General features: G+C 45.3%; 1 protein-coding gene across 4 annotated transcripts in view; it reads left to right on the top strand.

Annotated features, from left to right (window-relative positions):
* Positions 1–16,333, top strand: part of LOC108175467 (glutamate receptor ionotropic, NMDA 2A) — a 290,700-nt gene that overhangs the window by 252,893 nt on the left and 21,474 nt on the right. For 3 of the 4 annotated variants that reach the window (XM_070064532.1, XM_070064531.1, XM_070064530.1), the window contains 3 exons: positions 5,741–5,873; positions 10,094–10,224; positions 15,759–16,033. The exons of the other annotated variant lie outside the window; for it this stretch is intronic. The gene's annotated coding sequence lies outside the window, so the exon portion shown is untranslated. The remainder of the gene's footprint in view (positions 1–5,740; positions 5,874–10,093; positions 10,225–15,758; positions 16,034–16,333) is intronic. 4 annotated transcript variants of the gene reach the window in all.

Genomic DNA, 16,333 nt, shown 5'->3' with positions numbered 1-16,333 from the left:
AAGGCGGGGAGGGGCAGAGCACATTGCTGCCCCTGGACTCTGCTCAGAGCCCCAGCGTCAGAGTTATGCCCACCCTGGTGGCTCCTGGGTGCGGTTACTGCTTCTGTTTTCCCTGTGGACCACAGCAGGCAGGCCACCCCCTTCCTGGAGTAAGATCACCTGTGTGGACCGTGACGGTGATGTTAGTGTGTGTGTATGTGTGTGTTCTGTGTGCATGTAGGTTCACATGTGTATGTGTACTGTGCAAGTGTGTGGTGTGCACATAGTTAATGGCTTCATCCTGACCCAGCTCTTGTTGCTGTAGCCATTTGGGGAATGAACCAGCAGGTGGAAGATCTCTCTCTCTCTCTCTCTCTGCAAATCTGCATCTTAAATAAAAAAAATCTTAAAACCCTAAAACCCCACCATTTTCAGCACTGGGGAAGCCTTCAGAGCTCTAGGAGCTCAGGCACTTGATGTTTGGTGGAATCAGGGACAGCGAGGTGGCACAGCTGGGCCTACAGCCAACACTGGCATGGCCTTCGGGTGCCAGCTTGAGTCCCAGCTGTTCCCAGCTCCTGTCTTGGGTGCTTGTGAGCCGGGAGAGAGGCTGTGGAGTGGTGCAGGTACTTGGGATTCCTGGCTGCCCCAGGTCTGTCCACGTCTGGACCTCCCCCTCGCCCCTCGTCAGCACCAGTAATGCTGTGTCCTTGGTCCCTGGCATCTCTAGGGCCTCTCAGGTGATTCTGGGTCCTTAACATGGGGTCTGAAGCTGCTCTTACCGTTGGCTTCCACATGGCTGCTGTCTGTTGCTTTTGTGGCCACCATGGCTCAGCCATGGCCACATTCCCTGAAGAGTGGTTTAGGGGTGGGGCTTTTGCATCCTCTGACCCCTGCCTTCCCAGGTGTGTTCACGGGGCAGCCAGGACTAGAACAAGTGCCTATGATGATGCCACTCCACCCACCACAGCCAGCACTGATCCCTCACCTCACCTTCCCAACCTGTGTTCAGCTCAGTGGACAGGAGAGGGCAACAGTGTGGGCCTCTCTGGTCAGGTGGCCACTGACAGGAGGAGGTGTCGAGCCAGGCCTGCTTTGTGTCTAGCTCTAGTTTTCAGGGTGGCAGCTCCCACTGGTGGGCACCTGACCAGCCACCTCCTAGTGGTCTCCAGGGATTGCCTGTTGGGGGATGTGGGAAGGGAGTTCTGGCCCCCATGGTGGCATCTGCCACTCACCCTGTCACTTGCAGCTCTGTGGGAGATGGGTTAGGGTGCCCCTCTTCTGAGCAGGACCCAGAAGGGAGCTGTAGAGATAGAGGTGCAGGCTGAGTGGTGGAGTTAGGCATGGCTGGCAGGTTTATAAATGAAGACCTGGGGTCCTCATGGACCTATATTGAGACCAGGACCTCCCCCAGGCCCTGCCTTCCAGTGGGAGTCTGCAGCCCAGCCTGCACACACCATGCTACCCTCCCCTGTCCCCCACCTTTCTTCCCTCCCCTCTCCACCTGCCCCTTCCACAGGTGCTTCAGGTGCCTCAGGCGCACCGGCCCCAAAGGCCATTCTCTCAGGTTCCTCCTGCCCCCAGGACGTCCTCTTCCTACAGTTTTCCATAGCAGCTGCACTAATTTACATATTTAACATCAGTGTGTTAAGTGTTCCCCTTTTCCCACTTCCACCTTATCATTGTGACTCTGTCCTTTGGAGCTTAACCATTTTGAAAGGGTTAGCTCATATCATTGTGGTTTGGATGGCATTTCCATGATGGCTTGTGATATTGAGCATTTTTTTCATAGAATTGTTGGCCATTTGTATTTTTTTTAATTTTTTTGACAGAGTGGACAGAGAGAGAGAGAGAGAGAGAGAAAGGTCTTCCTTTGCCGTTGGTTCACCCTCAATGGCTGCTGTGGCCGGTGCACGGTGGTTGGCACACCGAGCTGATCCAATGCCAGGAGCCAAGTGCTTCTCCTGGTCTCCCATGGGGTGCAGGGCCCAAGGACATGGGCCATCCTCCGAGACTGCACTCCCGGGCCAAAGCAGAGAGCTGGACTGGAAGAGGAGCAACCGCCACAGAATCCGGCGCCCTGACCAGGACTAGAACCCGGTGTCTGGTGCCGCAGGTGGAGGATTAGCCTAGTGGCCCATGGCACCAGCGGCCATTTGTATTTCTCTGGAGAACTCTGTTCAGCTCCTTTGGCCATTTCATATCTGGATTCATTGTTTCATTTTATTTTTTTTAAGTTGCGGATGTATTCTGGACATTAATCCTTTTTCAGATAGGTAGCTCACAGATATTTTTGCTCATTCTGTTGGAGGACTCTTTATTGATGATTTCCTTTGCTGTCCATAAGCTGTTGACTTTCATATAATCCCATTTGATTAGTTTTGATTTGTTGCTTTGCCCTGAAGGTCTTTTCTAAGAGTCAATCTGTACTTAAGTGTCTTCTAGTACTTACTCTACATTTGTTTCCAAAAGCTTCATAGTCCCTAGTCTTACATTTAAGTCCTTGATCCATTTTGAGTTGATTTTCTTCTTTTCTGTGAGTAATGGATCTAATTTCAATCTTGTACATAAATGCAGTTTTGCCAACACCAGTTTTTGAGGAGATTTTCCTTACAGCAGTGAGTATCTGAGACCTTTTATCAAAAATCAGATGTCTCTACATATTGGTATTAATTTTGGGACTTGCATTGTTTTTTTTCCATTGGTCAATGTGTCACATTTTATGCCACTGCTGTGATGTTTTAATTAGTGTTGATTTGTAGTATGCTTTGAATCAGGTGTTGTGAGGCATCCAGGAACTTTTGTTTTGTTTTGTTTTTTGGTACGGAACCCCTGAGCTGTTCTGGATCTTCTGTGATTTGTATGAATTTTAGGCATTTTTTTTGGTTTTTCCACAAAGAATGTCATTGATATTTTGATAACAATTTAATTGAATTTTTATATTGCATTAGGTAAGGTCGACATTGTTTTTGACAGGCAGAGTGGACAGTGAGAGAGAGAGACAGAGAGAGAAAGGTCTTCCTTTTACCTTTGGTTCACCCCCCAATGGCCGCTGCGGCCGGCACGCTGTGACCGGTGCACCACGCTGATCCGAAGCCAGGAGCCAGGTGCTTCTTCTGGTCTCCATGCGGGTGCAGGGCCCAAGGACTTGGGCCATCCTCCACTGCACTCCTGGGCCACAGCAGAGAGCTGGACAGGAAGAGGAGCTACTGCCACAGAATCTGGCGCTCCAACCGGGACTAGAACCTGGTGTGCCGGCTCCGCAGGTGGAGGATTAGCCAATTGAGCTGTGGCGCCGGCCAACGTAGACATTTTAATGATGCTCATTCTTCAAATCCATCAAAAAAAAATCATTTCATTATTTCTGTTCTTGGTGATTTCTTTTATCAAGATATGGTAATTTTGATTATAGAGCTTTAATACATCTTTAATGTATTAAACACTGCTGTTTCTACAGTATGTTTATTTGTAACCTGTAGCTTCACTTAATTGTTTCACCAGTCCTAGCAGTGTTTTGGGTTACATTGTAGTACATTGTACATTGTAGTACATTGTAGTAATTCCCGATTTTTTTTTTATTTATTGGGTTTCTGTTATTACAGTTTGTTTTTTGTTTATGATTTTACTGATTGGGGTCTTATTCCTGTTTTTTTGTTTGTTTGTTTGTTTTGGAGATTTTCAGCAATTTTGTAAAAAAATTTTTTTAATCAGCTTTTCATTTCAGTGATCTTTTGTAATGTTTTTGCTTCAACTTTGTTTATTCTCAAATTTCCATGATTTCTGTCATCCTACTAATTTGGAGTTTGATATTGTTGGTTTTCCAGGTTTTGTGATGCATTGAAAAGCTCATTTATTTGATGCCTTTCCAATATCTTGTGGTAGGCACAAGTTGTTATCAAGTGTCCTCTTAACGTTGCATTTGCTGTGTCCCATACGTTTTGCTGTGTTGTGCTGTTGTTATCTTCAGTCATTTCCAGAAATTTCTTGATTTCCATTTTGATTTCTCCTACGACCCACCATTCATTCAGGAGCATGTTGTTTGGTCTCCATGTGTTTGCATATGTTCTGGAGTTTCTTGAGTTGTTGATTTCCCATTTCCTTGAATTTTGGTCATAGAAGATGCATGAAATGATCTCAGTTACTGAGTTTACTAAGCTTGTTTTATGGCCTATCATATGTTGTGTCCTAGAGAAAGTTCCAGGGGCTGATGAGAAGAATGTGTATTCTGCAAGTGTGGGATGAAAAGTTCTGAGTTAGGACTTCCAGCAAGGCAGTCTGTTCCCAGGGAGAAAGTGATGAGCGACTGAGTCACCTACAGTTGTGACATAAGGGGAGGGGCGAGGAAATGACCAAGAGAAGACAGTGCAGGTGTTCTAATAAGATATGTTTTTTATTTAAGAGATCCAAATTCCATGCATTTCATAAATGCAATTTAGGTACACAGTGATTGTCACCACCCTACCTCTCTGTCCAGAGCGTAACACATCGTGCACTTGGTTGACTCCTGGCAGCAGCCCCAGGACAGACAATGGCAAGGGTACTGGGCGTGTATCTGCTGTTAAGTACCCTGACCAGGGGCAGTTTGGCAAAGCGCTGCACCATGCAGGGGTGGCTGGGTGTCAGCCTGGAGGTCTAGAGACTTCCACACTGCCCTGAGCTTCTGATGGGCTGGATTGGGAGCAACGATGATCTTAGAGCGCATTTGGTCATGGTGAGCACAGGGCAGTCATGCCAGGCTGGGGCTCAGGTCGCTGCCCCTGGTTAATCAAGGCAGTGCGGCCTCTTCCACTGACGCTGTGTATTCTGGGAGGAAGGGGCGGGTGTTAGTTGGATGGCGCTTGCACAGTAGGCCTCGGGGAGAAGTAGATGTCTGCGGGAGTGGCGTCGTGGTAGGCTGGCAGTGTTATTGGCAACAGCGGCACGGGAGGCTTGGAGAGTGCGGGAGGGATTTGCTGCTTTTGAGATTATGGACAGTGAAATGCCCAGGGCCTGCCTCAAAGGATGCGGGATCCGGGGCTTCCCAGCGGTGTTCTCTCCCCAAATCCACAGGTTTGGAGGCAGCGGGGGTGGCTGGGAGCTCAACTGTGAGGAAGCCGAGACGCTGGTGTCAGCCTCCCTCCCCCCACAGAGGACACGGATGTGAACCTGTACCCATAGTGGACTAGTGTTCTCTAGTAATTTGATGATACTCAGTTTTAGATTTTGTTCTTTGAAGTGTTTTTAGTTGCTTTTTGTATAAGGTGTAAGGTATCGGGCTTCTTTCAGAGTTCTGCATGTGGAGGTCCAGTTTTCTCAGCACCATTTTTTGAAGAAACTGTCCTTTGCACCTGGGATTGATCTTTAGCACTTTTTAAAGACAGAGTAATTGTAGATGTGTGCGTTATTTCAGGTGTTTCTTTTCTGTTCCATTGTTCTATATGTCATTTTTTTTTTTGCCTGTACCAAGCTGTTTTGATCGTAACTGCCCTGTTCTGTGTCTTACAATCTGTTATTGCGACGCTTTGAGTTTTGTCAATGTTGTGTAAGGTTACTTTCAGTATTTGGATGTTCTGTGTTTTCATATGAATTTCAGCATTGTTTTCTTTCTATCTGGGTAAAATGTTATTTGTCCTTTGGTTGGGATCCCATTGTGTCTCTAAATTGCTTATGGTAGAATGGAAATTTTCATTTTGTCGATTTTACCAATGAATGAACATGGCAGATTTTTCCATTTTTGTGTGTCTTCTTCCATTTCTTTAATGTTTACTAACTTTCATTGTAGACATTTTCATGGATATGAAACTGGACACCGAGTTGACGCTGAAGTTCAGCTGCTGGGTAATCTTCCATTTCTGGAGCCTGCTCAGCTTCCTTGTAAAACCCGGCTAGGCCTTCACCCTGGACAGGAGCAACTGGTTAGTAGACGTGGCTGTGTCCTGTAGATGGCAGCCTTTGGGCCAAGGGGGGGAGAAGGGAAAGGAAGGGACCTCTGTTCCCTGGAGTTGGGCTGGCGAGGCTGAGAGCAAGGTGGACTTCCAAGCTTTGGGAAGGAGGGTCAAGTCGGGGAGCCCTATAGACATGTGGAGACAGAAATGTGGGGGCCTAGCATTCCTAGAATAGAGTGTTGGCCACAGAAACAGAGGTGAATAAGATGTTGGTGAATGCGTTCCCTCGGGCGCTGCAGAGAATTAGGGGCCAAAGAACATGTTAATATGGGAAGACTGGGTCTCCAGGCAGTGGGAGGGAGACCTGGGAGGAAAACTGCATGTGTTGACTCAGAGTACAAAAGATAAGAAGTCTGCTTTGGAGAGACGTGGTAATAGTTGTGATGTTTTAGAGTTTCAGGCTAAGGACGATGGGATTGCAAGTACTTCATGCAGCGGGAGTGGAGGGTTAGATGCCATGGAAGAACCTGGTTCATGCAAGGTTTTGGGAGCTGGAAACAGGTTATTTCTGTATGTCACCATCCAGTGATAGAAAGGGAAAATAGAAGGATTGTGGGGAGGAAGGCAGGTGACTTTGAGGAGAGTTGTAATAGGGAGGAGCTGGTAGATCTACTTGTAAGAACTAGTGGAGCATCAGAGTGTTAGATCCAGGACAGGGCCTGGGGAGAAACCTTAGTTAAAGTGAGGGGAAGGGTATCAGGAGGTGGTCAGAGGGACCTTTCAGAAGGTACTGGGGAATGGGTGCTGAGTTAATCAGGAAATTTGACCAAAGTCTCCCGACTACCAAGAGATGGAGAAGATCTTAGTTGAAATCAGATAAGTGTTGATAGGGGGCTTAGGTACATGGAGAACCTGACTTAGCCTGGGAATGAAGTTTGTGGCTTGTATTCAGTTTGTAGAAGTCAGAATTATAGCAGAGGACTTTCTCTTGGTAAACTTGCTTTTCTTGGGTTTCAAAGGAGTGTCTGTGATGTGCCCACATTTGTTCTAGTTACTTAAGGTAATGCAGAGAGCATCATGTGGGTCCTTGAAAAAGTTTGTGGAAAGAGGGATTTGTAAGGTTGTTTCACTGTGTGTGTGTGTGTGTGTGTGTGTATAGTATTATTCTTACCCATTCAACGATGATGTTAGAAGACTTCGTCAGTTTCTTGTTTTCACTGCCGTGAGGCATACTGCAATAAATATTGTGGTGGACGTATCTCTCTGATACAATACGTTCATGTGTTTTGGGTTATAGTCAGTAGAGGGATTGCTCCATATCGTATGGCAAGTCTGTCTGGTTTTTTAAGAAATCTCCATACCGTTTTCCACAGCATCTGCACTAATTTACATTTTTACCACCAGTGGGTAAGTTTTTCCCTTTTCCCACATCTTCCTCCTCATTGTGACTCTCTGTCCTTTGGGTTTTAGCCAGTATGTATGTATGATATCTCATTGTGGGTTGGATTTGCATCTCCCTGATAGCTTGTGATGTTGCGCATTTTTCCTGTATTTCTTGGCCATCTGTATATCGATGGGGAACTGTCTGTTGAGCTCCTTTGGCTACTTCATAACTGGATTGGTTGGGTTTTTTATTGGTGTTTTTTTTAAAGTTGCAGATGTATTCCTGATATTAACCCTTTTCATATAGGTTGCTGACAAGTATCCTTTGGTCATTCTTGTGAATGTCTCTTCACTCTATGATGATTTCCTTTGCTGTGCAAAGCTTTTCATTTCATTTGATCCCATTTGTTTGGTTTTGCTTTAGCTGCCTGGGCTTTGAGGGTCTTGTCTAAGAGTCATCCCCTATTCCAGTGTCTTGGAGCTTTCTTTGTATTTCCTTCAAAAAGCTTCAAGTCCTGGGTCTTAGATTTAGGTCTCTGATCCATTTTGAGTTGATTTTTATATTTTGTTGGAGTTATGAATCTAATTTCAATCTTCGACACAAATACATCCATTTTTGGCAACACCACTTGTTGAAGAACTCCAATGGATGGTCTGAGACCTTTTGTAAAAATATGGTATTGAACATATTTTGATTAATATTGGAGCTCGCCTTGTTCTCTTCCATTGGTCTGTGTGTCACTTTTTATGCAAGTGCTATGATATTTTGTTTAGTGTCATTTGTAGAATGCTTTGAATCAGGTGTTGTGAGGTATCCAGGCTAACTTTGTTTCACTTTTTGCTCAGAAACACCTTATCTATTCTGCATCTTCTGTGATTTTATTTGAATTATAGGTTTGTGGTATATAATTCTGTAAAAAACGTCATTGGTGTTTTGATGAAAATTTAATTGAATCTTTAGGTAGCATTAGGCAAGGTAGAGATTTTAATTATACTGATTCTTCAAATCCACCGAAAGGGATATCTTTCCATTTTTTGTGTCCCTGGTGATTTCTTTCATCAGTGTATGGTGATTTTCATTTAGAGCTCTTTGACTTCTTTGGTTAAATTTTTTCCTAAACTTTTTATTTATGTGGTTATTGTCCTTGGGATATTTGTTGATTGCTCTGTCAGTGAGTTCATCATTAATGTATAAACACTGCTGCTTACACACTATGTTTATTCATAACCTGAAACTTCACTTAATTGTTTCACCAGTTCTAGCAGTGTTTTCGGTGGATTGTTTTAGTTTTTTTCTGGTACCATATCATGCCATCTGTAAGCTTTTAGAATTTCACTTTCTCTTTTATAACATTGGTGCTGTTTATTTCTTTCTTCTCCTTTCTTTCTCTTGTGAAAATTTACAGTACTGCATTCAGTAAGAATTTTAAAAGGGGATATCCTTGTGTTGTTACATGTTTGACCAAAATGCTTTCACTTTTTGCCCATCCAGCATGGCATTGGCTGTTGAGTTGTGATACATAGCCTTTAAGATTTTGATGCCTATTCCTTTTATACCTACTTTGTGGAAGTTTTTTTTTTATCATGAATGGGATTGGATCCTGCAGGTTATTTCTCTATCTAATGAGATAATAATGTCAGGTTTTTTAATAAAAACATTTATTTCATTTATTTCTAAGAATTAGAGAGAAGGCCAGCAATGTGTTTCACTTGGCTAATCCTCCGCCTGTAATGCCGGCATCCCATATGGGCACCAGGTTCTATTCCCAGCTGCTCCTCTTCCAGTCCAGCTCTCTGCTGTGGCCCAGGAGGGCAGTGAAGGATGGCTCAAGTGCTTGGTCACCTGCAGCCGCGTGGGAGAACAGGAGGTGGCAGCTGGCTCCTGCCTTTGGACTGGTGTAGCGCTGGTCATAGTGGCCATTTGGAACGTGAACCAACAGAAGGAAAACCTTTGTCTCTGTCTCTCCCTCTCACTGTCTAACTCTGCCTGTCAAAAAAAATCAATAAAATAAAAAAAAAGAATTAGAGAGAAACAGAACAAGTGCAGGTGAATGAGATTGAGAGAGTGGGAGAGTATGAGAGTAAGAGAGGTCTTCCATTTGCCAGTACACTCCTGGAATGACCGTGATGGCCAAACTGAGCCAATATGAAGTCAGGATCCAAGACCTTCTTCTGGGTCTCCCATGTGGCTGCAGGGGCCCAAAGAATTGGGACATCCTCCGCTGCTTCCCCAGGCAGCATTGGATTGGAAGTGGGGCAGCCAGAACACACACTGGCACCGACATGGAAAGACAACACTGAATGCCGTGGCTTTAACGTGGTGTAACACAGCACCAGCCCTGCTTGTCTGACTCCGGGCAGCAGCCCCAGCCTCCGACTAGGCCAAAGATGCTGGGCAGGTATCCTCCATTCAGTACCCTGAGCACGGGTAGTTTGGCAGAGTGCTGCACCAACAGGAGTGGCTCTGTGTTATCTCGGAGGTCTACAGAGCTCCCCACTGCCCTGAGCTTCTGATCGGCTGGATCTGGATCGATGATGTCCCTGGAGCTTTCCTGATCATTATGAGCACAGGGACACAGTGCCATTTTAGACCTAAGGACACTTCCCCTGGTTCATCAAGGTAGCTCGGCCTCCTCCACTGACACTGTGTTTCCTGGGAAGAAGGGGGAGGTGTTAGTTGGATGGCACTTGCTCATTTAGCTTACAGGTCAGAGATGCCCAGGGGCTGCCTCAAAGGAGACGGGATCCTGGGACTTCCCAGCAGCGTTCTCCCAGAAATCCACAGGTTCGGAGGCAGCGGGGGTGGGCAGCGTCTCAGCCATGAAGAAGCCGAGAAGCAGATGTCTGCCTCCCCTCCTCCCTCCCAGAGGACCTGGATGTGAAACTAACCCAGAGTGGACGCTGAAGCTCAGCTGCCAAGTAATCTCCCATTCCCGGAGAGACTGCACAGTTTCCTGCTCAACGCCAGCTGGGCCTTCTTCCTGGAGAGGAGCAACTGGTGAGCAGATGTGGCCGCCCCAGTGGTGGCTATAGCCTGGGTGCCCGAGGGGAAGGGAAGGGACAGCCTGTTCCCTGGAGTTGGGTGGCCAATGCAGAGAGATGTGGACGTCATTCCCATGGCAGGGAGGGTCATGTGGGGTAGCCCCACAGGCATGGGGAGAAATGCAGGGGCCTGGTGGGCTTCAATAGAGTGTGAGAGCATGGAAACAGGGGTGGGTAGGATGTTGGGGAATGAGTTCCCCCAGGCACTGCAGAGCATTAGGGGCCAAAGAACATGGTAATAGGGGAATACTTGGGTATCCAGGAAATGGGAGGGAGACCTGGAGGACAAGTGTGTGCTGTTGAGTCAGAGTACAAAACCCAAGAAGTCTGGTTTGGAGAGACGTGTTAATAAAAGTTTGGGTTTGAGATTGCAGGCCTAAGAATGACGGGATGGAGGTATTTAGTGTGGTGTGAGTGGAGGGTTAGATTTCATGGAAGAACCTGGGGCATGCAAGGAGTTGGGAGCTGAAATCAGGTAATTTCTGTATATTACCACTCTGTGATATAGACAGGGAAATGGAAGGAGTGTATGGAGGAGGTCGGGTGACTTTCAGTAGAGTTGTAATAGGGTGGAGCTGGTAGGTCTACTAGTAGAACTGGTGGAGTTTCCGAGTGTTAGACCTGGGACAGCATATGGGCAAAAACCCTAGGAAAATGAGGGTAAGAAAATGGTGATGGGTGTGGTGTGGTCTTTCTTAGGGACTGTGGTATGGGTGCACGATCAATCAGGAAACTTCGACAAAGGTTTCTGGAATACCAGGGATGGGAGAGGCTTATCTGGGAGAAAACTGGATTGGTGTTGTGCTTAGGAAGACAAGAACCTGATCAAGCCTGGATTGAAATTTGAGGCTTGAGGGCAGCTTACAGAAGTCTGAATTTGGGCAGAGGACTCTGTCTTGGTAAAGGTGTATTTCTTGTCTTTCAAAGATGTTTCTGTTATGTGCCAGCATTTGTTCTCGTTATTTAATGTAATGCAGGGGCCAACGTGAGGTACTTTGAAAAGTTTGTGGAAAGAAGCAGTTGTGAGTTTGTTGTCTTTCAAGACATTTTGATGAACTGCACACAGCTTTGTCGTGGTGCATGTTTTCCATATCCTTCTAGGCAGCTCTGTGTGAAAGCTTCTGCTTTCATGGAGTTTTTGTTCTGATTGTTGTTTGGGGGCTGGGGATGACTCGAGTCCTGCAGGAATTTACCAGGTAGGAGTTCTTGAAATATCTTCGCCTTATGTTGCAATGTATATTTTGTAGTACTTCCTATTCCTCATTTGATTTTTCCGTCTCTGATATTTCCATTTGCTTTTTTTATTTTTATTTTTTACAGGCAGAGTGGACAGGGAGAGAGAGAGACAGAGAGAAAGGTCTTCCTTTGCCGTTGCTTCACCCTCCAATGGCCACCGCGGCCAGTGTGCTGCAGCCGGTGCACCCTGCTGATCTGATGGCAGGAGCCAGGTGCTTCTCCTGGTCTCCCATGGGGTGCAGGGCCCAAGCACTTGGGCTATCCTCCACTGCTTTCCTGAGCCACAGCAGAGAGCTGGCCTGGAAGAGGGGCGACCGGGACTAGAACCCAGTGTGCCGGCGCCACAAGGCAGAGCATTAGCCTAGTGAGCCGCGGCGCCGGCCTCCATTTGCTTTTGTGATCCATTAAAACATGTGTTTTTGTTTCACACTGTCACATTTATTAGGAATGCAAATTCTTTCTTAGGTTTTACTTTATAGGATGTGTCATTCTTTACAATGCAGTGTTATTTTTGTGTCATACTTATTCTGAATTATATAGCTTTTATACTCTTACTTTTTAGGTTATTTCTGCAGAAAGATTTTCGAGCTTACAATTTGATAAAAGTCATATAGGATTTTCCAAGTACAGAATTTTATGAACATACACATTTAATATATTAAATTTTCCTGTAATGTGAGTGCTTACCTATTTTATGTAAATTTCCATCAAACATTGATATTGTCTCCAGTGGATGTATTTGTTTTTTTGGCTAAAAATTTCTTCAATATATTTTATAGAACAATACTGAGAATAAAGCGACATTCCCTTCTTTCTGCTCTCCTTCCAACACTATCTCTCCCAGTGTACCTCTTGCTTTCTTTCTCCTTTTGTCCCTCTCTTCCTTACTTCCTTACTTTCATCGTTTTTGGATAGTTTTTAAATTTGCTTTAGAGGAAAAAGGCTAAATGCTTTATCAAATAAGAAATTTAAGAACTAGAAAATGAGGTGGGGGCAATGTTTGGCATCCCATACGGGCGCTGGTTCAAGTCCCATTTACTCCACTTCTTTTTTTTCCAAGATGTATTCATTTATTTGAAAGACAGTGGTATAGAGAAGCAGAGGCAGAGAGAGTGAGAGAGACGTCTTCCATCCATGGGTTCATTCCCAGAACTGCACAATGGCTGGGGGTTCACTGATCCGAAGCCAGGAGCCAGGAGCTTTCTCAGGGTCTTCCCATGTAGGGGTAGGTACCCAAGGACTTGGGCCATGTTCCACTGCTTTCCCAGGCCATAGCAGAGAGCTGGATCAGAAGCACCCTTACTCGTTATGCCACAGCGCAGGTCCCTACACCATTTCTGATCCAGCTCCATGCTAATGCACCTGGGAAAGAAGCAGAGGACAGCCCAAGTGCCCGTGACTTTGCACCCCAGTGGGAGACCTGGGAAACGCTCCTGGCTCCTGGCTTCATTTTGGCCCAGTCCTGGCTGTCTTGGCCATTTGAGAAGTGAACCAGCAGATGGAAGATCTCTCCCTCTTTCTCTCTGTATGTAACGGTGTCTTTCTAATGAATAAAGTAAATCTAAAAATAATGAAAAAGCAGAAACCCTAGGTTAGTGGTAATATAAGCAGCAAATATAATCAGTTGAGTGTAAAAATGACCATTTTACCCATACACCCTAAATAAAAGTAATCACAGATCATTAAAACTAGACTAACGCAATATTATTGTTTCCTTTAATTTTTTTAAGGTTTACTTTTACTTATTTGATTTTTTTTTTTTTTTTTTTTTTTTTTTTTTTTTTTTTTGGACAGGCAGAGTGGACAGTGAGAGAGAGAGACAGAGAGAAAGGTCTTCCTTTGCCGTTGGTTCACCCTCCAATGGCCGCTGCTGCTGGCGCGCTGCGGCCGGCGCACCACGCTGATCCGATGGCAGGAGCCAGGAGCCAGGTGCTTTTCCTGGTCTCCCATGGGGTGCAGGGCCCAAGCACCTGGGCCATCCTCCACTGCACTCCCTGGCCACAGCAGAGGGCTGGCCTGGAAGAGGGGCAACCGGGACAGAATCCGGCGCCCCGACCGGGACTAGAACCCGGTGTGCCGGCGCCGCTAGGCGGAGGATTAGCCTAGTGAGCCGCGGCGCCGGCCTACTTTTACTTATTTGAAAGACAGAATTATGGAAAGAGGTATAGAGATAGAGAGAGGTCTTCCCTGTGCTTGTTCATTCCTCAAATGGCCAAAATGGATAGAGCTGAGCTGATCCAAAGTTCTGAACCATGATCTTCTTCCCTTCTTCCAGGTCTTCCACGTGGTTGCAGGGGCCCAAGGACCTGGGCCATCTTCTTCTTCTTTTTTTTTTTTTTTGACAGGCAGAGTTAAAGAGAGAGACAGAGAGAAAGGTCTTCCTTTTCCATTGGTTCACCACCAAAGTGGCCGCTACAGCCTGTGTGTTGTGGCCAGCGTGCTTCGCCAATCCGAAGCCAGGAGCCAGGTGCTTGCTCCTGGTCTCCTATGTGGTTGAAGGGCCCAAGGACTTGGGCCAGCCTCCACTGCACTGCTGGGCCACAGCAGAGAACTCTACTGGAAGATGAGCAACTGGGATTAGATCCGGTGCCCATATGGGATGCCAGCACTGCAGGATGAGGATTCACCTCATGCACCACGGCACTGGCCACTAGTGTACTGTTTTGCCACATCCTTTCCAACATTTGTTGTTTGTTGATTTCTGTATGCAAACCATTCTAACTGTGGTGAGGTGAAACTTCATTGTGGTTTCGTTTTGCATTTCCCTAATGGCTAGTGATCCTGAGCATTTTTTCCTGTGTCTGTTGGTCATTTGCATTTCCTTCCTTGAAGAATGTCTGTTCAAGTCTGTTGCCCATTCTTAACTGCATTGTTTGTTTTGTTGTTGTTGAGTTTCTTGAGCCCTTTATACATTCTGGATATTAACAATTTATCAGGTCATAGTTTGCATATATTTTCTCTCATTCTGTCAGTTGCCCTTCACTTTGCTGAGTTTTCATTTACAGTACAAAAGCTTCTCAGCTTGATGTAATCCCATTTGTGTGTTTTTGCTTTTATTGCCTGTACGTCTGGGTTCCAAGAAGTCTGCATCTGGCAATGTCTTGCATCATTTCCACAATGTTCTCTAAGAATTTGATGGTATTAGGTTGTACATTTAGGTCTTTGATCCTTTTTTGAGTTGTTTTTTTTGTAAGAATAAGGTAGGTTTTTATTTTCATACTTCTCCATGGGAGATCCACCTTTTATGCACCATTTTTTGAAGAGACTGACCTTGTCACATGGTTGGATTTTAGATCCATTGTCAAAGATAAATTATTTGTAGATGTGTGGATTGAGTTTTTGGAGTTTCTATTGTGCTCCATTGGTCCACATGTGTATTCTTTACCAGTATCAGGCTGTTTTGTTTGTAACTGTCCTGAAGTATGTCTTGAATTCTGGTATTGTGATGCTTCTGGCTTTTTTTCACATATAAGATTCCATTAGCTATTCTGGGCCTCTTGAGTTTCCATTTGAATTTTAGTATCTTTTTCCCCTAGATCTGAAAAGAATGTAATTGGCATTTTAATTGGGATCACATGAATTGGTAAATTGCTTTTGGTACTATGGACATTTTGATTATATTGATTATTTTAGTCCTTGAATATTAAAGCTTTTTCCATTTTCTGTGTATTCTGTTTCTTTCACTAAGTTTGCTAATTTTCATAGTAGACATCTTTGGCATTCTCGATTAAATTTATTCCATGGTATTTAATTTTTTTGTTCCAATTGTGAATGGGATTGATCTTAGAAGTTCTTTCCCAGCCATGGTGCTCCAGGCCAGGGTGTTAACCTGCTTTGCCACAGCACCGGCCCTATTTCCCATCCCTCTTCATCCTCCATCCCATTCTTATTTAATACAAAAATCTATTTTCAATTATTTTATACTCATAATATAAAGCCTACACTATGTAAAGAATTCAACAGTTTGAAAGAATTAAAAACATCCGTTCCTGAAGAGGCAAGACATGGTTTGTTTAAAATCATTCTATCTGCAAGACAAGAGTTGTCTAAATCATTGTATGTCAAAGTATCAATATCACTAACATAGATCACCTTTTAGGTACTCTGTTACCACATTACCACAGATCAGGGAGAATATACGATATTTGTCTTTTTTTGGAAAGGCTTATTTTACAAAGTGTAAGGTTTTACAGTTGCATCTTTTTTGTTCTTTTTGCAAATGACAGGTTTTTTTCTTTTTTTGTACTGGAAAAGGTTTCTTACCTGGAGCACACCGGAGATCAACACAGTCTTAGCGTGGAGCCAAGACAGCTGTCGCCCATGTTTTTGACATGCCTGGCCGCTTCCGGTGCCGCTGTGATTACTGGGAGGAAGAGGCGGGTCCTAGATGGCTGGCGCTTGCGCAGTCAGCCTGGTGGCTGTCAAGACGATGTTATCTGGTGGTGGCGGCATGTCGTCGGCTGCCAGAATTGTTGGCTGATGGCGGCGTTTTCGGCAGCGGTACTGGCCCGGAGAGTGCGGGAGTGAAGGTGAGTTTTTCTTATGAAACAATGAGAGGCCTGGGACCTCGTGGGGGGGGGGGGGGTCCTGGCTCCTCCGAGCAGTGTAGACACTCATGTCCGCAGGCTGGGCGGCCATGGGGGCGTGCGGCGGCTCAGCTGTGGGAAGTCGAGAAGCGGGTGGCTGGGCTTGTGCTGGAGGACAGGACTGCTGGTTACAAGGTATGTTTATTTGTAACCTTTAACTTATTTATTTAGTCAGTTCTAGCAGTGTTTTTGGTGGGTGGTTTAGTTTTCATTGATTTTTATGAGTCTTTTTAGGTTGTCTAT

The sequence above is a fragment of the Oryctolagus cuniculus genome, chromosome 19, assembly GCF_964237555.1.
Source record: "Oryctolagus cuniculus chromosome 19, mOryCun1.1, whole genome shotgun sequence".
In the NCBI taxonomy this organism is placed as follows: Eukaryota; Metazoa; Chordata; class Mammalia; order Lagomorpha; family Leporidae; genus Oryctolagus; species Oryctolagus cuniculus.
Note: the sequence above shows the minus strand (reverse complement) of the source record. Positions and strands in the feature narration are given on the sequence as shown.